Here is a 23,447-nt window from a genome sequence, read left to right on the forward strand (position 1 = left end):
CAGCCTCCTACTGCCCTGCTCAGGAAGGAGAACGCCTGATCAGTTCCTTCAGCATGCTGATTTCTACACAGTGCCCTCTCTGAGGTGGGGCTATATTTCCAAAAAGGAATCTAGGATGGTGGTGGGACCTATGACTCTGGCTGGAGTTGCAGGGAGGTATTTAAAGTGGTGTGGGGAAGGTGGTCCAGGGAGCACTCAAAATGACCACCTGCTCTCCCACAGGCTATACCTACCCTGTCAGGCAGCCATCCTGTCCTCAGTGCTATTCATTACTTCATGGTTTCTGTATTCTGATCATGGCCCTGCCTATGTTTACAGAACAAGCATACGAAGGCACTTGAGAAGAACATCAGGACAGTCTCCTGACACTTTTCCTCTTCTTTTTCTTCCCTGTCCTCCAGGTCACCCTTCACCACATGCTTCTCTTACCTACTCCACCTCTTTCCATTCTCTTATCATCTCCACAACCCTCCCTGCTTTTCTCCCTTCACCCTCTTTAACTCTCTTTCCCTGAGCTCTACCTTTTTTCCTACATCTTTATTCTTCCTGGCCCTTCCTCCCCACCGTCTCCTCAGCAGGGTGGTTAAATGCCTGTGCTCCCCTCTCTGTGGGTGTCGCCCCAGGAGGGGCCCTTTCAGAGCCACCATGGACCTTCGTCATGAGTGTCCTCAGGTCACAATGGCTCCTTGGCTGCTTCTGGGCTAAGAGCTAAGCTTCATGCACCCAGGTCCCAACATCACATCCCAGATGTGATGGCAAGAATAAAGGACAGTGCTCTCTGAGTCAATGATGGTGCAGATGAAGGCCAGCCCAGCTATTGGCAAACTCAAGGCAGAAAAAGAGGAAGAAATCATGGGTGAGCAGGAGGGTGAGCAGAAAAATAGCAGCCACCTCAAAGTCACTTTAGCCAAGAGAGTTTGGTCATCATTTTGCAATTTCTGTCTGCCTTCACGGGCTCCTTGAGATCCCATGTATCACTGTTTTCCAGAGCGCTTTTTTCCGAGATGAGTTTAATGGCCTTATAAAAGTCACATTGTGCACAAATTGGGAAGTTTCTGAAGCTCCGCGCTGGCTCTCATGCATATACACTCGCAAACTTCCCACAGCTGAGCAGGGAAGGCAATTCAAGGCACAAAAACATCCTTGGGTAAATTACTTCCTATTAGTATGTCACATATTTCTTAGATACGACTGTAGTTCCAGGAGGTGACAGCAGCAGTTGACAATAAAACTTTGCACTCTTTCTTATTTATATTTTCCCTGCTTTTCTGTTTTGTTTTTTCTTTCCCCTCAAAGTTACATAACATCACATCCAACTCATCATCTCCTTACTCCTGGGGAAACAATGCCTCTAAGACTCTTCTTGACTCCCTCACCGTGGGGCTGTCCAAGTAGACATCCAACCTCAAGTACCACAAGGGACACCCAAAAGGCGGCTGCAGCAGCTGGAAACTAGGGCTCCTTTGGCTAGACACCCCAAGTCCACTGCTAGACACAGCCTCCTGCTTCTCTTCAAATCCACAATTTTCCAGGATGCCTGAGTGGCTGAGCGTCTGCCTTTGGCTCAGGTTGTGAACTCGGTGTCCTGGGATCGAGTCCCACATCAATGCTCCCCGCAGAGAGCCCGCTTCTCCCTCTGCCTGTGTCTCTGCCTCTCTCTGTGTGTGACTCTCATGAATAAATAAAATCTTTTTTTAAAAAATCCACAATTCCCATACACAAAGATAAACTCAAAATGGATGAAAGATCTAAATGTGAGACAAGATTCCATCAAAATCCTAGAGGAGAACACAGGCAATACCCTTTTTGAACTTGGCCACAGTAACTTCTTGCAAGATACATCCATGAAGGCAAAAGAAACAAAAGCAAAAATGAACTATTGGGACTTCATCAAGATAAGAAGCTTTTGCACAGCAAAGGATACAGTCAACAAAACTCAAAGACAACCTACAGAATGGGAGAAGATATTTGCAAATGACGTATCAGATAAAGGGCTAGTTTCCAAGATCTATACAGAACTTATTAAACTCAACACCATAGAAACAAACAATCCAATCATGAAATGGGCAAAAGACATGAACAGAAATCTCACAGAGGAAGACATAGACATGGCCAACACGCACACGAGAAAATGCTCTGCATCACTTGCCATCAGGGAAATACAAATCAAAACCACAATGAGATACCACCTCACACCAGTGAGAATGGGGAAAATTAACAAGGCAGGAAACCACAAATGTTGGAGAGGATGCGGAGAAAAGGGAACCCTCTTACACTGTTGGTGGGAATGTGAACTGGTGCAGCCACGCTGGAAAACTGTGTGGAGGTTCCTCAAAGAGTTAAAAATAGACCTGCCCTATGACCCAGCAATTGCACTGCTGGGGATTTACCCCAAAGATACAGATGCAATGAAACGCCGGGACACCTGTACCCCGGTGTTTATAGCAGCAATGTCCACAATAGCCAAACTGTGGAAGGAGCCTTGGTGTCCATTAAAAGATGAATGGATAAAGAAGATGTGGTTTATGTATACAATGGAATATTATTCAGCCATTAGAAACGACAAATACCCACCATTTGCTTCAATGTGGATGGAACTGGAGGGTATTATGCTGAGTGAAATGAGTCAAGCGGAGGACAAACTTTATATGTTCTCATTCATTTGGGGAATATAAGTAATAGTGAAAGGGAATAGAAGGGAAGAGAGAAGAAATGGGTAGGAAATATCAGAAAGGGAGACAGAACATAAAGACTGATAACTCTGGGAAATGAACTAGGGGTGGTGGAAGGGGAGGAAGGCGGGGGGTGGGAGTGAATGGGTGACGGGCACTGAGGGGGGCACTTGACGGGATGAGCATTGGGTGTTATTCTGTATGTTGGCAAATTGAACATAAAATAAAAAATAAATTTATTATTTAAAAAAATTCCACAATTCTCCATGGAACAACTATTCACCATATGCCCAGACCTGAGCCAGATGAGCTGGTAGAGACACAAGAAACAAGGAGTTATCTGCTTCCTGAATAAGATCCATCCAATGAGATAACCGAATCACAAGAAAAGAAAATATGTAAGTGACAAAGTGAGCACTTTCATCTCACCAGACCATAGGAGTTGAGCTGGAAGGCACCAAGGTCCGGGTAAAGGAGGCTGAGACCTAAAGCTAGGTCCTGACAGACTGGTGGAGGACACAGCCATTGAGACACGGGGGCTCCCTTATGTTGTTCTTTGCAAACACAGTGGCACCACCACATTTAAGTACATCCAGATAGGAAACAAGAATGTTCAGACAAGAGTCCCTGGCAGAGAACTGATGCTTCTGAATAAGAATTTTCTCTCCATTGTCCCAAGGCCTTAAAAAGTCCCTCAAGAAAAAAAAGAAGGGAAAAAAAAAAGTCCCTCAAGCACAGGGAGGACCCAGTTTGCTAGCCTTGGGGCTGGGGTCGAATGCAGGAAGCTCTCCAGGAGATGGCCTCTGGGGAATGTCTCTGTCCTCCCAGGGTGCTCTGAACCTTTTCTGGCCTTTCCACCTCCTAGTCTCTTCCCTCCTCCCACAGCCTGGAAAATTCAGAACCCCAAGATCTCCTTGACAGGATGAAGTTTCACTTTGCCTTCCAGTCTCTGGCCCCCTGGTCCAGAGGCCCCACCCACAAAAGCTTGATTCTAATGGTCCTTATCCCAAGCTCAGAACCACTTGTGGTGCTAATGGCAGCTCTTTCCCAAAAAGCACCCAGCTCAGACTCCCTCTCAGGATCTCAAGTCTAAAAAATCTCCCAGCTCAAGTTTACCTGCTAAAGAGGTTCCCTTGTTCTGCCTACAATGTATCAACCTTGTCTCCAAGAGAAGACTACAAACTCACAGACAGACATCAGAACCACAAAATGTAGACAGGGCCCATATCTACTGATGAGGATGATGTATAGAGGGCCATCCTAGAGGTGACAAGATTGGATACGCTTTTCAAAAAGGGTAGCTCTGAAATTTGTAGAAAATAAGGTAGTTTTTTCCATAATTGGACAAAGGAACAAAGGGGACAGGTTAAGGAACAAGGATTAGGGGAGGACGGATACTAAATATCACTTTGTATAAGCCTCATAATATGATGAATTTAATTATTTTTAACTTTTCAGGCAAAAGTTTTGATATTGCCTTCAGAGCCACCGAAACAATGGGAAAGTCTATCACTTAAAAAAAAAAAATTAAAACACTGTCAGGCCAATTCCCTGATGGTGACCTGTCCGATGCTATTTTTTTGGTTAGTGTAGATACATCCTGAATATTTTAAGACTTTCTGGACTTCAATTCCTTACCACTTAGAATTCAAGATTGCATCTCCCCCCCCACCTTCTCTCAGGACTCTTAATTTCTCTTCTCTTTCTGCCATTATTTATTTAAGCCTCCTAACTGTATTATTTATTTTAACACCATATCTGTATTATTTATTTTACTGTAGCTCCATAACGATATTATTTAAGTCTATAAAATAAAGCTTTTTCCCTTGAACTCTCTGTGCAAAATAAAATTGTGTTGTACTGAAACATTCTTTGAAATGCCCTTCTTTTCTACCACTGGATAATAATAATAATACTTTGCATTTATATAGTACCTTTCATCCTGGGATTATTTAAGTCTGCAAAAGAAGTCGGTCTGAATTCTCCATGCAAAAATCAAGTTGTATGATAATATTCTTTGAAATGCCCTTTATTTTTCACCACTCACTGGTACAGAAATGCTCTGTCTTTGTGCACTAGTTTTCCACCTAGGAATTCCTAAGTGGCTCTCTCATTAATACTTACCTACTTAGAATAGCCAGATAAATACTGTCCCCATTGCCTGAGTGGTAAGAGGGAGGCAGTAAGAAGACTTCCATGACAGAAAATATGTATAAATCAGAGGACACCCTCTAACACACAGATCCTCCCTGCTATTAGAACAGTACCTTACAAACTCCTTCCTCCCATCCATCATCCAGATTTACCAGAGAACCATGAACTGAGCTAGATCACCTGGGTTTAAATCCACTCATTCCCAAGCAGCACATCCCTTGTCCTCTCGAGCCCTCAGTTGCTCATCTGTGCTCAGCATCCTCCCCACACCCTGGGTTTGACTCAGGCCTCTCTCACATCTGGAAGTGCACTTCCTAGTCCTAGCCATTTGTCCTTCAACATCCAACTCCAAATCCACCTCCAAGAAGACCAAATGGCAGCCCCCCTTATCTTCTCCAGGAACAGCAGCTGTTATTCCTCATTTTCTTTTTGGATGGCCCTTGGATTTTAAGTCTCAGGCAACATACCCTAGAGCTGGACTGCATGTTATTTTGTACAGATTCTGTCACTTGTATCTGAACTTTTTATTCATTGATCCATTCAACAAATATTTACTGAATATCTAGTATGTACTAGACACGCTTTTGGGCTCTAGGGATACCAGTTGAGAATGAAACAAAAACCCCAGCCATCTCAAAGCTAAAAACCTTGTGGGAAAATATGTCCGCCATCAGGCCTGTAAAGCTAAACCATAGCAAGACTCTACCTCCTCTTCTGGCTCACAAAGTGCTGAATCAAGCAGGGCTACACAGCAGGGGAGCAGGAGATACTTTTTACCTTATGTTAAAATATTAATGATAAGGAGAAAGAAGTCTTTGAAATTATAATTTTAACAGTTTTATCTAGTTTCAGAAAACATTTTTTTTAATTGCCTCTAGCCCCAAACTGGTTATTAAGTCCCTAAGTATCCTTATGTTTTATATGGTCAACAGAAACTTCTCAAGGAGTAACTCTCGCTGTAGAGTAGATTTAGTCTATAGCCTCCAAACCTCCACTTATATATCCCTCAGGTGCTGGCATCTTCTGGTTACTGGGAGGAAGCAATGAGGCAGTCATTCCAAGGGCCAGCACCATGCCTCACACAGACCAGCAAATTAAGAGAACACAGTACTACATCTCTTTTCTTAAAGATTTTATTTATTTAAACTATTTGTGGGGGGGGGGGTTGACAGAAGGAAGAACAGAGGGGGAAAGAATCTCAAGCAGACTCTGTGAGCTGAGCATAGAGCACAACACAGGGACCCTGAGATCATGACCTGAGCCAAAACCAAAAGTCAGACACAACCAACTGAGCCACGTAGACAGCCCCATCCTTTCTGCCTCTTGAGGCTCTGGTCCTAACTCCATGCTAATGACTCTGGTCCATGTGATGACTGACAGACTGAAAGTCTGGGCCAGTGAAAATGGCTGTCTGTTATCCTCAATAAGTTCCCTTCTACAGAAAAGCCTGGAGAGCATGTGGGACTCCTGTGTCTTGTGATCTGCACCCAGCCCCATGAACTCTGCAGCTTTCACTGAAGGCATTTACCTACCACAACACTGGACTCTGGTCTTGCCCTGGGCACTGCCAAACTACTTCCACCTTTGCTTGTTCTTCTCATCTCCTCTCCTTAATATGAACTGCGTGCTTCATACTGTAGAGTGTATATACTTTCAGCACTTTGCATCCTTCCCCGTAATGTTTTACCCTAATCAATTTGCAGGTGAATGTTGCTTCTCACTTCATTCCACTTCTGTTTTGATGGAGTTACCTCAGGAAGAGGAATGCAGCAGATGCACAATAAACATTCTTTTCATGGAATTTGTTTTGATTGTGTGGGTTATATGAAGTGGTTATAATTACCTCCATTTTAGATCAGAAAGGGAGATCTGCCCTTTCCAAATTCCCTTGACTTCTAGCCCATGCTGCCTTCTCTCCCTCAGGAAATGTAACACTTTGTCTCCAAAGTTATGCATCATGTGTCCTTCCTGAGCACCTTCTCTGTGTCTCTAATTATGCTGTGCACTGAATATACTTTAAGGAGCAAGCCACAGTCCCCTGTATGCAGATACCACAGTCTAGTTGGGGACACACAAAAAACAAACAATCAAAATACTATGTGGATATAAAAATGGGATAAAGCACAAGGTCTCATGCAGCTAGCTATATACCATGGTCTCCTAAGCCAACTATATCAGGTCAAAAAGGTTGCTAACACATGGGAGTGAGCCAGAGATAGGGTTGAGGAGATGGAGGGATTTAGGCAGAAGGAACAGTGCAAAGGCCCTAAGGCAAGCCGAACATGTTCAAAGAACTAAAAGGCTCAGGGTCTCTAGAACTAAGGCCAGATCATGAAGTACTTTTAAGCCCCTCTAAGGAAGTAGGGCATTACCCTGATGTTACCAGGAAGTCATTAGAGTCACTGAAATTGATTAATTAGAAGGTAGCACGACTAGATACAAAGAAAGCTCCATTACAGGAAGAAGTGGATACCAAGAAGAAAGTCAAGGGGGTGAGTGATAGGAAAATCACTTGCAGAATTACAGAGGATTTGGTTAGGATATATGTGTTACAATGTTTCAAAGAATGACCAAATGTGCAGAAAGCCCTAAATAATACACACACACACACACACACACACCTGTTAGTACACTAAACAAAGTTGGTAAAGTTGCAGGATATAAAATTGACACACAAAAATCAATTGCATTCCTATTCACTAGCAATGAACAATTCAAAAAAGAAAGTAATTCCATTTAGAAAAACATCAGAAAGTATAAAATATTTAGGAATAAACTAAACCAGGGAAGCAAAAGATTTATACACTGAAAACAACAAAACATTTATGAAAAAAATTAAAGTCAGCACAAACAAATCCTGTGTTCATGGACTGAGTTCATGGACTGGAAGACAAGGTTGTTAAGATGTCCATACTATCCAAAGCAATCTACAGATTTAATATAATCCCTATCAGAATTACAACAATGTTTTTCCAGAAATAGTCAAATCCATCCTAAAATTCTCTCACATTCTCAAGGGACCCCGAACAGCCAATACAATCTTCAAAAAGAACAAAGTTTAAGGTCTCTCACTTGCCTGTTTTAAACTTACTACAAAGCTACAGTAATCACAACAGTGCAGTACTGACATAAAGACATATAGGCCAGTGGAACAGAATACAGAGATGATAAATAAACCCTCATATGTATGGTCAAATGATCTTTGACAAGAATGCCAAGAATGTAGAATGGGGAGAAAACAGTCTTTTCAAAAAATAGTTCTAAGAAAACTGGATATCCTTGTACAAAAGAAGGAAGTTGGACCCTTATCTTATACTATACATAAAACTTAACTCAAAATGGATCAAACCGAAACATAAGAGCTAAAACTAAAACTATTAGAAGAAAACAAAAGGAAAAAACTACATGACACTGGATTTGTCAATGATTTCTTCCATGTGACACCAAAAGGCAGGCACAACAGGGACGCAGGTGGCTCAGAGGTTGAGCATCTACCTTCAGCTCAGGGCATGATCCTGGGGTCCTGGGATTGAGTCTCCCCACAGGTAGCCTGCTTCTCCCTCTTCCTATGTCTCTTCCTCTCTCTCTCTCTCTCATGAATACATACATAAAATCTTTTAAAAAGGGGGGGGGGAGCAACAGAAGCAGAAATAAACTTTATCAAAATGCATCAAAGGACACAAACAACAAAGTGTAAAGGCAACTCATACAATGCAAGAGAATATTTACAAATCATGTATCTGATAAGTGGCTAATATCCATAAAATATTTTTTAAAAACTCATACAACTCAAAAAAAATTTAAAATGAACAAAGCATTTGAATAGACATTTCTCCAGAGAAAATAACAAATGACCAACCTGCACATGAAAGTATGCTTAAAATCACTAATCATTAAGGAAATGCAAATCAAAACCACAAAAAAATATCACCTTACACGGGCACATGGATGGCTGTTAAGCGTCTGACTCTTGATTTTGGCTCAGGTCATGATCTCAGGGTCATGGGATCAAGCCCCAAGTCAGGTTCTCCACTGACTGTGAAGCCTGCTCAGGATCCTCTCTCTGCTCCTCCCCTCCCCACCATCACTTACTGTCTCTCTCTGTCTCTCTCTCTCTCTCTCTCTTCCTTTAAAAAAAAAAAAATCACCTTACACCCATAAGAATGGTCACTATCAAAAAAATACAAAAAGCTGGGGATCCCTGGGTGGCTCAGCGGTTTGGTGCCTGCCTTTGGCCCAGGGTGAGATCCTGGAGTCCCGGGATCGAGTCCAGTGTCGGACTCCTGGCGTGGAGCCTGCTTCTCCCTCTGCCTGTGTCTCTGCCTGTGTCTCTGTCTCTCTCTTTCTCTCTCTCTCTATGTCTATCATAAAGAAAGAAAGAAAGAAAGAAAGAAAGAAAGAAAGAAAGAAAGAAAGAAAGAAAGAAAGAAAGAAAGAAAGAAAGAAATCTTTAAAGAAAATACAAAAAGCAAGTGTTAGCAAGAATGTGAAGAAATTGGTACCCTTGTGACCTGCTATTGAGAATGCAAAATGGTATAGCTGCCATGGAAAACAGTATAGCAGTTCCTCAAAAAGTTAAATACAGAGTTGCCATAGGATCCAGCAGTTCTACTTCTGGGTTTATACCCAAAGAACTGAAAGTAAGATCTTGAAGAAATATTTATACACTCATGTTAATAGCAGAATTATCCAGAATAGCCAAAAGGCAGAGAGGCAACCCAAGTGTCTTTCGACAGATGAATGGATAAACAAAAGGACAAATAAGGAAATATTTAGCCTGAAAAGGGAATTCTAACACATGCAACTATATGGATGAATCCTCAGAATACTATGCTAAGCAAAATAAGCTAGTCACAAAAAGACAAATATTGTATGACCACTTATATGAGGTACCTAGAGAAGTCAAATTCATAGATATAGGGCGCCTGCGTGGCTCAGTGGTTGAGCATCTGCCTTTGACTCAGGGCATGATCCCAGGGTCCTGGGATCAAGTCCCACATCAGCCTCCCCACAAGGAGCCTGTTTTTCCCTCTGCCTATGTCTAGGCCTCTCTGGGTGTGCCTCTCATGAATAAAGAAATTTTTTAAATCTTTTTAAAAAATAATTCATAGAGATAGAACATAGAAGGGTAGTTACCAGGGGCTAGAGGGAGGAGGAAATAGGAGTTATTTGGTTGGATATAGTTTCAGTTTTGCAAAATGAAAAGAATTCTGGAGATCCAATTGCATAACAATATGAATGTACCTAACATTACTAAACCTCATACTTAAAAATGGCTAAGACAGTAGATTTTACATTAATGGTACAGTACCATAGTTTGAAAAAAAATTTTATGCAATTGAGAAAAAAAAAAAAGTGTTTCTAATAGAATTATGCTGCTATTCAGGTTTGTTTCCAAAGTTCAATTTGGGGTCATCTTCTCTATCACAATATTAGGCACATCAGGAACACCCTTTCCTCCCTGCCCCCTGAGAGCCAACTAAGGGACAGACATGGGGAATCCAACAAAAGGAGAACAAAAGATCAGCTCCATTGCAACTAAGAGCTAATTGAAGAGCACAGCTTCAGCTCTGTAGCCAAAGGGGCTGGCTGGCCCGTCCTTCACCTTTAAATCAGAGCCTCAGAGTCAACCACCTCTGGCTAGCCCTGCTCTGCACTCTATGGTAGAGAGCAAGGCAGGTGGAGTCCTGTAGACAGGCTGCCTCTAAGCAGAGGGAGGCCAAGACCTGAGCTCAGCATCTTCCACCACTGCCTCCGCAGCTTCTCGTCTCCATCCGCCAACCCACAGAAGGAGGGGCTGGGGAGATTTCAGGAGTGATGATGTTCCTCTAGGTGGGGAGTGAGGAACGTGTCTTCTACTCTAAAGAGCTACTAGGCAAATTAAAGTTTAGCCTAACCCAACGTTTTCAAAGTTTTATACAGAATTAGCCTAACAGCAAGAGAAAGTAAAGAGGCTTCCTCATTACCCTGTCCTGACTACTCCCATTTCCCTCCACAGGATCTAGAAATGAGTCTTGGCACATAGCAAGCAGCACATTTCTTAGAAGTCTCATATGAAAACAGTTTCTCCAAAATATTACCATAACCTTGCTATCAGTGGGGGGTGGGGCTTATGGGTGGTGAGGTTTTCTTAATCCTAATGCAACATCTGTTAAGAAAGGATGTCACTATCCTTGAAGCTGACAGACTGTATGCTGACAGCACAACCAAAGAGCCCTGTGTATTTGCCCTGGCAGGGGCGGGGAAATCCTCAACCCCTTCTCTTTGAAGCATGAACTTAGTGAACCACACCAGATGCAGCAAAGTTGGCCTGATCAGGACAAATGGCAGGAAAGGGGAGCAAGATTCCTGAAAAAAAAAAAAAAAAAAGACAGGGTATAACAGAATAAGGCCCAGACTCTATTCTAGGGCTCTGAAGGGGAAGGCAGTTATGGAAGGATCACTTGTCTAATGCTAACTCTCTCTGATATCAACATGGGGGATGAAAGAGGTGATGCCAGAGCCGCAACTCTTTTACTGTGAGGTGCCCCAGGGTCTACCTGATAAAGAAGCATCCTCTCACATCTGGGCAGCCCACAGTTTGGGAAATCTCAAGAGACTCACCACAGTGAACATGAAAGCAAATAAACAGCCAGGTGGACTGATTCTTCAAACTGAAGCTCCAGGAAAAGGCCAAACATCTTACAATAAGCATAACTAAAAATTACTGTTGAAATCAATACTTTTTCCCACAACCCTTCAGATGCCTCAGAAAGCTTTTTTCCAAGGCTTGGCAGTGCCCACACCCCCACGGCCTACCCTGAGAACAAGTGGGCCTTAGTCCCCGTAGTGTGGGCTAACACATGGGTCTCTAGATCACAAGTGCCAGGGGCGTTCTTCCTGAGGCACAGCCTCCACTCTATGCCGTGGAGGCAGGTTGTGGACCTTTGGCAAACAGAATGAGAGACCTTTTCCACAGGCCAGGACCAGTTAGCATCTTCCCACTCTCCCACTCTCAGGGTCCCATAGCAAGTAGAGCATCCCCTCTGTCGATGTATGAGTGAAATCAGGAATTATGGCCTTCAGCACACCAGGAGTAAAGACACTGGGCTCCTTGGCATGCTTGTGGGGCATTAGGACCAAGAAGGTGGGAGCCAGTTTCTGAAATTCAGCAAACACAGGGCCAGCTGCCAGCATGGGTCACAGGGCCAAGGAGTGGCTTTCTGAAGAGCTGAGTTCAGAATTGATTAAGCAGCAGGGCTATTTATTGACCACTTTAGATTCCATAGAAAGGGCAAAAAAAAAAAAAAATAATCCACCATGAAAATGAAATCCTGTCAGTAGCCCCAATAGGCTTGCCCACCAACTAACGAGAACAAGGTAAATTTGAGCTCAATTTACTCAGATGGATAATAAAACTTTCAATTATGGTTGCATTATTTGTTGCTATATGGTTGAAAGATTAGGTGACAATATGCAAAAAATAGTTTCTTCATATTATAATATTTAGTAATGTCATTTTATTTTTTATATGTTTCATTAAATTGTTTTGTGGCTTTATTATCTACCCAGATGCACAGGCCAGAAATACAATTATTCAGATTTAGAAGCAATAAAATTTGGCATGCATTTTCTCGTATTCAGAATTCCTGCATGTTAAAAAGAAATTATAGCGTTCTTCCCACATTGCACTGCTCTGAGGCCCTCACAGACCCATTCATTAACCGAAGACATTACAGAAAGCACACCATTTAGGTTAAAGGGCCCTTCGGATAACAGATATGCATGCACGAAGCAAATATTTCAATGTAGCCCCGCCTTTTGATTATGACAATAATAGAGGCAAACGGATATGCGTTTTCTGTAATGTGCTGCTCGGTGATGGATCCATTGAGTGGTGAAAACTCTGATTGCAAAGCAGCACACAGAGAAAGCATTATGACAACAAAACCTATCTTTGTAACTATCAGGAAGTGGGAGTTTTACTACTTGGAGAAAAATGAAAGGTTCCCGGGGAATTGTATTTCAGAAGACTTCTATAAGATGTGAATCCTGAACATATTTCAGCTGCCCATGGAGCAGTGGGTGAAGACAGGTTTGGGTTGAGGGATGGTAGCCCTTCTGCCCAGAAATACTTCTTCCCAGCCATAATCCTAAGCCTCAGAACCTCCCTATTAAAGTGCAAATAAATACTTTGAGATATTTGTCCACTACTGGGACCCTAACACATGTTTAACAGATAGTTACTGGAAATTGTGAAAACCAAAATGTAACACAATATGAAATCTATCAAATGACTATGTCAAGTATTGGTTTTTTTGGGAGGGACAGCTGATGGCATGAAATGGAGGGAGGTATCAAAAAAAGGGAAAGAAGGTGCCAAAATGTGATCTTATATATGCTACATAGGAATAGATAAATTACAAATTGGAAAAACATACTTGCCACACATACCATTAACAAAGGATTAGTGTGGAGAATATACAAAGAATTATTATAAATCCATAAGCAAGGAGGCAAAATGACAAAGAAAGAGACAGAAGACATGAACCATCTCACAGAAGAGTAAATATATATGGCCAATAAACATTTGTGGAAATATCAAGGAAATGTATAATGAGATGCCTTTGATACTCATTTGCTTGGCAGAATGAAAAAAGATACCATTATCAAGTGTTAGACATTATATGGATACACAGGACTGCCATGGGGAGAGTAAGCTGGTAAAACCTTACTGGAAAAAAAAATTGGCATTATCTCATCAAGTTTAGTAGTCATATGTCATATATCCTACAACACCCAAATTCCACTTCTAGGTATATACTCAAGAGACGCTTTTACATATGTGCACCAGGAAGGATGTACAAAAGTATTCATAGTAGTACTATTCTTAGAAGCAAAAATTTGGAAACATTCCAACTGGATAAGTAAATTCTAGAGTACTCCACAATGAAATATTGTGAGGCACTCAAAACTAATGAACTGTAGCTACACACAACAATATGGTCGACTCTTGGAAATACAATATTTTGGGGGGAAAAAATGCTTCCAGGAGACTACAGGCACCATGATTTCTTTTCTAAAAAAATTAAAAATAACCAACCCAGCAACATAATCTTAGAAATGTACATATAGAATAAAAGTATGTTTTACAGGGGATGATGAGCACAAGATTCAGAAAAGTGACTAGCTCACATTAGGGGAAGCAAGCAATGAGCTAGAAAAGCCACAGTTATGCCAATGTCTAGTTTCTGTGGTACATGTGTGCTTTTAGACCAAAGATTAACCCAATTGTAAGCACTGAATATACTATGTGATTATTTAGTGTTCAGACCCCTCTGATATGTATTTGTGTGTGTATGTTTGTCTCTGTGTGTATGTACACATATATTTCATCTATGTATGTTGTTTTTAAATGAGCAATTAAAAGTAATCTGTTATTGTTATGATGATGATCAAGAAACAACAAAACAGACATCTTCTGCTGAAAAGTTTAATCATCAAAAACAAAGGGGAGGGAGGAGGAAACTAGAGAAGAGAGTAAGATAGAGACAGCAATAACAGCCCAGCTCCTGTCACTTACTTGTAGGGTAAAGGTTGCCCTTTAAAAATAAAAAAGAGGGTAAAGGAAGATTTGAGTAAACAAGAGAGAGGACATCACCCACTGTGGGGTTCCTCAATCTCTCTCTGCCTCAGAAAGCACCTGGCAAGTGTACAAAAATACAGAAGTCTAGACCCCAAACTCTAAAATTTTCAAGCCATTCAGGTCGGATATCACGATGTCTAAGTGATCTCCAGTGTTACTAATGTATCACCAAAGCTAAGAACCACTGATCTTGTGGGGGAAATGTTAGTTTTGAAATCACGCTATCCAGGTGCTCTAGTCCCATGGCTCCCATTACCTAGAGAAACTTTGCTCCAATAATTTTAGCTCCCTGAACTTCTATTTCCTCATCTAACAGGTGGAGGGTGTGGGGGCTAAGGAGTTGGGGTAAGTGGACTCATGAAATCTAAAGACACTCACGGACTAATTTCATGCCTTCCCCTTCTATTTATGTGATAGGCCAGAAGAAGGGTAGTCTCAGCAAAAGGGACTTCACTTACTTCAATCCAGGGAGCAGGAATCTATGCACAAGTCATCAATTTCCTGGGCAGATGACTGGACACTGCCTAAAGTAGTGATTAATTAAAGAGGTACTACAGTCCAGTGTTCAAAAGAAGGTGCTGGGAAACTTCCATTCAAGACAATTCAGTGACTTCCATCTTTAATGACCCTCTCTGCTACAGTAAAATTTTAAGAGAAAACCAATAAAACTATAGCTAAGCTCAGAAACAATAACTGCTGTGGACCAGGAAATGAACAGAAAATCAAGGGACTGAAAAGACCCATGAGTCTGCTGCAGCCTGAGCTGGAAGCAGGAGTGGTCATCTTAGGCCTTGGCTTCTGCCAGTTAATGAACAGAGATTCCCAAGTTAGAAAAGTCACTAGGATTCTGACAAGAAGTCAAGGTTGGGCAGAGCTCCCATATAAGAGAAAGGAGGCCAGGGGAAAAGAAAATGGTAGCTTGCTTCCAGGCACAACAAGTTTGTGAAGAAACTAAGCAGTGAAATTAAAGGAGGAAAAAGTCATAGGCTTGTGGCCAGAAAGTGAAGCTAGACAACAACGATTCTGTGACTAGATGTGAAATCCCTCCATATCAACACTGAACAAGAACCTCAATGCCTGCATCCAGCTGGAGACAACCACAAAATGTATATGAAAGGGAAGTTTTCTAAAAAAAAATATAAATGACCAAAGTTGACTCAAGAAGAAATAGAAAGCTTTAATAAACTAATGACTACTGAAGAAGTAGAATCAGTTATCAAAATATCCTTCCCAAAAAAACAGCAGATGCAATTTTAAAGGTAATTTAGCAAATCTACAAGGAGCAGACAATTCATATCTTATACAAAATATTTCAGAGAAAGGAAAAATAAGAGAAAATTACCCATATCATCTACTGATACCAAAATGTAGGAAAGGCAGTACAAGTAATCAAATTATAAACCATTCTTATGAACACAGGTATAAAAATCCTAAATAAAATACAAGCAAATAAATTTCATAAACTATTATAAAATATTTCAAAAATACTTTTATCAAACGAATATAAGGATGCTCTAATACAAAGGAAATATATTACATGACTTTCTCAAAAGGCATACAAAAAGCCTTTATACTAGATGCCTAGCCAAGTAATAATACCAAGATTAAAGAATGAGATATAAGAAATTGAAAAGATTAAAAACTAGACTTACAGGTGTCTGGGTGGCTCAGTCAGTTAGGCAGCTGCCTTCAACTTGGGTCACAATCTCAGGATCCTGGAATTGAGCCCCACATCAGGCTCCTCGCTCAATGGGGAGTCTGCTTCTCCTTCTGCCCCTCCCCGCCCCTATTTGTGTTCTCTCTCTCTCAAATAAACAATTTCTTTAAAAAAAAACTAGCTTTATTTGTGGTAATGTATTTGTATACAGAGAAAATCTGAAGGCATCTATCAAGTATTAGACAAATAAGAAAATTAAGCAATCCTTATGTACAAAAGATAATTTTTTTAAAGAACTAATAACATTCCCATACACTAATGTGAAGAATAGGAAAAAATATCTCACGATAGCAAGGAAATTGATGAACTTCTCAAGAATAAAAGTGAAAAATCTATGTAAGAATTTTATAGAGAAAATTTTCAAAATGTTACTGAGAATCATAAAAGAAACAAATGGAAAGATATATCATTTGCATGCTAGGAAAGACTCAATTGCATAAAGGTTCAATTCTACTCCAAAATTAATATATTAATTCAGTGCAATTACAATCCAAATTCTGACAGGGCTTCTTATGGAGCTACACAAGCTGATCCTAAAATGCATGAGTAAAAAGCCAAATTACCTGAGGACAAATGGAAGAATGATGTGAAGAGATGTGCTCTGCCCATATCAAGTTCTCTAATGAAGCAATAGTGGTGATGGCATAGCAACACACAACAGAACAATGAGACAAAACAGAGCTGAGAGAGAGTTTTCATATGGCACAGAAGTAGAACGAGGGTCAGGATGGGACTCGTGAGTGAAGTGTCCTAGGGGAATTCATTCTCCAACTTGGAAGAATGAAAGTATATCTCCACCTCATTGCATTCACAAACATTAAATTCCAGATAGATGTGGAAGAAAACTCTCTAAAAATTAAAAAAGGAGACTATCTTGATGGCAGCAAAGAAAAATATTTCAAAAATAGGACCCACAAGTCACCAACCACAAAAAAAATCCTAAAATGACCAAAAAGCTCACCCATAAACATATGATTACATTTAAATAAATGAAAATTTCTGCTTGTTTGATATCACCATAAATAAAGATAGTTGCAATCCACAAAGTGAATATCCAAACTCTTTGTAGAAACAAAGAATTTCTACACATAAATTTTAAAAAGACAAATACCCCACTTTAAAAAATACTATGAAATATAAAGTGAGTATAATAGAATATCAAGAGCTAATAAAATTGGGTGAAGAGTACATGATTGTTTGTTGTATTTTTTCCTAATGTTTCTTTTGTGGTTGAAATAGTTCACAATAAATTTAAATAAAAATAAAGGCACTGCTGGGACATCTAGGTGGCTCAGTTGGGCAAGTGTCTGCCTTGAGCTCAGGTCATGATGCCAGGGTACTTGGAATGAGCCCTGCATCATCAGACTCCCTGCTCAGCAGGGAGTCAGCTTCTCCCTCTCCTTGTGCTCCTCCCCCCAACTCATGCTCTCTCCTACACTCTCTCTCTCTCACTCTCTCAAATAAACAAAATAAAATTCCTTTAAAAAGTAAAGGCAGTGCTTTAACATCAGATAGGTCTGCTGTATTCAGGTTTTACTTCCAACACTTAGCAGCAAACATACATGAGACAGTTCAACTTTCTACTTAAGAATCTCAGTTTCAGGGATCCCTGAGTGGCTAAGCACTTCAGCACCTGCCTTTGGCCCAGGGCGTGATCCTAGAGTCCTAGAATCGAGTCCCGCATCAGGCTCCCGGCATGGAGTCTGCTTCTCCCTCTGCCTGTGTCTCTGCCTCTCTCTCTCATGAATAAATAAATAAATAAATAAATAAATAATCTTTAAAAAAAAAAAAAAAAAAAAGAATCTCAGTTTCCGGGACGCCTGAGTGGCTCAGTGCTTGAGTGTCTGCCTTTGGCTTAGGAAGTGATCCTGGGTCCTGGGATCGAGTCCCACATCGGGCTTCCCACGGGGAGCCTGCTTCTCCCTCTGCCTATGTCTCTGCCTCTGTGTGTCTATCATGAATAAATAAAATCTTTAAAAAAAAAAAAAAAAGAAGCTCAGTTTCCTCATCTGGAAAACTGGAGTAGTAATACTACTACTGGATTATTGGATAAATAATAATATCCTATATATAACTTCCTTAAATCTACCAGATAAAGACAAAAAGAAGAAGAAAGATGGGGTATCTGGGGTACCTGGGTGGCTCAGTAGATTAAACCTCTGCCTTAGGCTCAGGTCATGATCCCTAGGTCCCAAAATCAAGCCCTGGGATCTCTCTGCCCCTCTTTCCTGCTCTGTTCTCTCTTGCTATCTGTCTCTCTCAAGTAAACAAATAAAATCTTTTTAAAAAAAGAAGAAGAAAGATAAGTCATATTGAGCCTTTGACCTGCCAGACATGGCACTTTTGAGCAGTGTGTGACATGTATTCATTGCAAGAAAGCTGGGCAGGTCCAGGCCTGGATAAAAGATAAAGTATGAAAAGTTGTATCCACATATGCATCAGAATTCCCTAAGAGCTCCAAAGCATCTACTCCTTTTTTTTTTAAGATTTTATTTATTTATTCATGAGAGACACAGAGAAAGAGAGAAAGAGAGGCAGAGACTTAGGCAGAGGGAGAAGCAGGCTCCATGCGGGGAGCTTGATATGGGACTCGATCCTGGGACTCCAAGATCAGGCCCCGAGCCAAAGGCAGATGCTCAACCACTGAGCCACCCAGGCATCCCCAAAGTATCAATTCCTTGTCTTATCCACTATTTTCCATGTAGATGTTAACCAATAACAGAGGTGTTTGTGAGTATTCCTTTGTTTTAAGGCAGGATTCTTAGAAATAAAACGTCTTTCAAACCCAAAGTACTGGTATTAATAGCAGATTACATTCTACCTTAAACTCCCTCAGGTCACACCAAGTAGGAATTTCTTATAAGGTAGGACTGGAGCTGGAACCACAAAAAAGTCAATGTGTCCTGACTTCTGAGCCAATATTCTTGCATTTACACACAGGATTTTCTCACACAACTACTGCTTCTACAGGTAACTAGAGCTACCTAGAATAGGCCGATCATTATATCCTGATACCCTGTTGTGGTCTGCAGAGTAAAGGTCTTGTCCCTGGAAATGCACATGGTTCTCCCTTGAGAGGGACAATCATCCCTAGAGTCAATTATCCCAAGAGGTGCCAGGTTCCCAAAAGGCAGGCCTCAGGCAGGGAAGAGAATCTTGTTTCTCTCAGAGCCTCATTTTAGAGGCACTGTTCTTCAAGGAGTCAAGATGCCCGGGGTGAGCTCCTGGGTAATAGATGTGGAAGTGCTGCCCACCCCATGGAGATGGGCTGGAAGCAGGGATGAGATTAATTCTTTTACTTCTGAAGAGCAAGTCATAACCTCGCCTCAGATTATGTAGTGCAGAATTCTGAGCATCCTTCCTGGGTTGGTTTCTCTTTGGCTTTCTTCCCCAGGTCCCAGTAAAGTATTATTGGAGCATGCCAGCACTGCCCATCCTTGACTTGCTAATATGCACTTCTGTGTGAGGATTAATAGTAGGTCCTTTAATAAGAGCTAATTTTTATATTTTTAAACTCATAAAATAAGAACAGGATTATAAAGAATGTTTAAGCAGAATTACATCTCTTCTGATTCATGCCTATAAGTTCTCACCAAACACCTCTTCCTCCAGTGAAGAGGCTCTTCTCTCTCTTTCCAACTGGATCAGTTAACAAGGTCTTTCTGTGTAACAAACCATCCCAAAACTTAGTGATTTAAAACAACAATCAGGGATGCCTGGGTGGCTCAGTGGTTGAGCGTCTGCCTTTGGCTCAGGGTGTGATCCTAGAGCCCCAGAATCGAGTCCCGCATCGGGCTCCCTGCATGGAGCCCGCTTCTCCCTCTGCCTGTGTCTCTGCCTCTCTCTGTGTGTCTCTCATGAATAAATAAATAAAATATTTAAAAAAAATAAAAATAAAACAACAATAATTTAGTATTAACTCATGAATATGTGGGCCGGCAATGTGAGCTGGGCTCAGCAGAGCAGTTCTCCTGCCAGCCTCCTCCTCCGGGCTCACTCCTATGGCTGTAGAGAGCTCATAAGTAGGATGGGGGCTGCTTGGTCCAGGATGGCTTCATTCACATATCCAGCAGTTGGTGGTGGCTGTCAGCTGGAGTGGCAGGTGTCACTGGGCCACATGTCACCAGCAGGCTTCCTCCAGTTCCTCAGCATTGTGTTTGTTAAGGGCTCCCAAGAGCAGCAGGAGAAGACAACTTCAATGTACAACTAACTGCCTTTCAGATCCCTGTGTCACATTTGGTAATGTTCCATTGACTAAAACAAAAGCACATGACCAAATCCAGAATCAGTATAAAAGGGCTCTACCCAAGGGTATAAAGGGAATTATCATGGCCATGTTTTCAAACAGTCTTAAACTTAAACAGCCTGGATCTTATCCCATAGGGCAGGAAAGAATTTTCCTTAGACATACAACATACACACACACACACACACATTCACACACTTACAGCCACACATGCATACAGCACATTTTCACATTAAACAGGTGTACATACACATCACAGCCACACATATCCCAGGCAACAGGTGTACATACACATCACAGCCACACATATCCCAGGCATGGACACAGGCCCATAAGAGAGAGTTACATAGACATACACATAAAACCAATCATGTGTATAGGCATAAAAGCCAACTTACAAGGCAAGGTTTTTGCTGTACACACTCTGCTTCATTTTAACTCCCAGATCTTCCTTGAGAAAATCTGCCATGGCAAATTCTTGAGGAGGAATCTGCTGCTACGACCCATCCTTTGATATGAAGGGTTAAGCGATTAAAGATGACCCAGCCTGCCAGCTGCAGGCCCAGCTCTGTGGTCTGATTTCTCAAGATGATACAGCTCGCTTCCCAGCGGTGATTGCAAGATTTAAATCTAAGTCAGGAGAGAGAAAAATGCAATTCTTAGTATGATGTTAGTTAGAGCACAGCTAGAGACAGCGTAACCAATGAACAGATAGTTTTAGAGAATTGTTTAGCCATCTTATTAGATGGAAAATAAGGAGATGCATTTTCATAGAGTTTCAGAGCTGCAGGGCCTTAGGAGGTCCCCTGATCTGGGTCCCTGAGTATCCAAAATGGACATACTATGTTCTAGAAAAGATTTAACTTTTTAAGTAAAGATCTCATTTTCTACTGAAAGCATACGACTCTGTTCTATGTTTTCATATCTCTATGCATACATTATCAACAATTTATAATTAATAACTGTTTACACTCATAAATTTTTAAGTGACAATATTATTGAAATATATGTTAAAAATAGGATTACATATATTTTCATTTCTCTCAAGTTTCTTATGCCAGAACGGGGGGGGGGGGATTATTTTTCCCTACAGGGGTAGAATTTCTAGAGAATTTATATCTGAAGAGCCAAATGGGGTTTCAAATATAGAACACTCTTGTAAGCTCTCCATCTCTCCCTATAGACTCCCAGCCCAGGACCGATCTGTATATCCAGCCCCCAACTCCACCATGTGAACTTTTCTTTAAAGCTCACATTGCTTGCTGCATCCATGATCCAGCCAAGTACAACCCTGCCCTCTCCCCCGCTCAAGTCCACTGGTTGCTGGATCATACCCAGGGTCTTAAATCTGTTCAGGTGGCTACAACAAAAATGCCATACACTGGGTGCTTAAACAGCAAGCATTCATTTCCCACAGGTCTGGAAACTGGAAGTTGAAGATCAACATGCTAGTAGATTCAAAGTCTGGTGAGGCCCTACTTCTCGGCTCATAGACAGAGAGCCATCTTCTCATTCACATGGCAGAAAGGGCAAGGGATCTCTCTGGGGTCTCTTCTACAAGGTTATTAATCTCCTTCATGAGGGCTCCACCCTCATGACCTGCTCCCCTCCCAAAGGCCTACCTCCTAACACTATCACACTGGGAGGCAGGATTTCAATATATGAATCTGGGGACACACAAAATTCGGCCCATTAACACCCATACTTGGAAACACTGTGGGGAAACTGCAGGAGCTTGCAATGGGTGGAAGGCGGCTGCTTCAGGTTCAGAGGGCTGGTTGTGATAAACTAAGACAACAGTTTTGAGGTACACCCACTACCTGTCAGCATACGAGTACCCACAGAGACCCGCCAACGCTGATCGCCTCCGGCCTGCAAACTCCAGGATGTAGCGGCCCAGGCAGGTGGGCAGCGGGATGGACCTGCAGAGTGCATGATGCCCTGTCTCCGCCCAGCCCTAGAAATAAGGGCCCAAGGTGCCCAGACCTTCTGAAGTCTCTGTTTAAATCTCGGCAACTAATTAAAATTGTAAGTGTGTCTACAGGTCGGACCACTTAATTCAGCAGGCAAGCAAGCAAAAAACAGTCACGTTCCCAAAGTTCACGCTCTGATCTTAAGAATCCCGGTGAAACAGGAAAGCGCGGGGCTGCGCCTCAAATTCTATTCCCCAAAGACATCCTTGATCAGATTCCGAAGGGCCTGGACTGCGAACGACGCAAGCCCCCTCGCAGGGTCCACTTCCGGCCCTCCAGGCCCCAGAGCAGCCTTTCCAAGAACACACGCGGGCTTCCCAAATTAAACCCTCACCCGGGCTGAGACTTCCCTCCAGGTCCTCGGCGCCCCTCTAAATTCTGCTTTATACACAGCTGGTTTTAAGAGTGATGGACCAAAAGCCACGAACCTCCTCCTAACTGAGGTACCCCAGCCGGGTCCTCTCCAGGGGGAGAACGCGCGGCGTGACTTCCCCAGCACGCATGCGCACGCACGTACGCACACGCGCACACGCGCACGCGCACAAGCGCGGACATACATGCGCATGCGCGCGCGCCCTCGCACTCTGGGAAGGGGTCCTGACCTGGGGAGGATGAAGCGTTGCAGTTCGGCCTTGTTACGATATCCTAACCGCACAACTACCCCATGATTTTTTTTTTTTTTCCAGAAACTTTAAAAACGAGTACAACCCACTCAGCACACAATCGACGAACACAGGAGTAGTACAGCTGATGATCAGTCAAGTTTAAATTGGAGGAGGCAGCAGTGACTCACTCATAGGATAAAGAGGAGGCCTGGCCCTCACTCAGAGGCTGCCCTTCTTTTTTTTTTTTAATATTTTATTTATTTATTCATGAGAGAGAGGGGCAGAGACACAGGCAGAGGGAGAAGTAGGCTCTATGCAGGGAGCCCGACGTGGGACTCATCCAGGGTCTCCAGGATCACTCCCTGGGCTGAAGGCTGAAGGCTGAAGGCGGCGCTGAACCACCGAGCCCCCCGCCGGGGCTGCCCCGCTGCCTTCCTATCCAGAAGCGCGTCTCC

At 42.1% G+C, this 23,447-nt stretch overlaps 1 long non-coding RNA gene across 1 annotated transcript; it reads right to left on the reverse strand.

Moving 5' to 3' along the window:
* Positions 1 to 20,056: 20,056 nt before the first annotated feature.
* On the reverse strand, positions 20,057 to 22,873 carry LOC125755458 (uncharacterized). Its single transcript, XR_007412080.1, has 3 exons — positions 22,722 to 22,873; positions 20,813 to 21,044; positions 20,057 to 20,422 (listed from the first exon to the last, which is right to left on the reverse strand). It is a non-coding gene; the product is annotated as an uncharacterized LOC125755458 (long non-coding RNA).
* Positions 22,874 to 23,447: the final 574 nt, after the last annotated feature.

Source organism: Canis lupus, chromosome 7 (assembly GCF_003254725.2).
Source record: "Canis lupus dingo isolate Sandy chromosome 7, ASM325472v2, whole genome shotgun sequence".
Taxonomy (NCBI): Eukaryota; Metazoa; Chordata; class Mammalia; order Carnivora; family Canidae; genus Canis; species Canis lupus.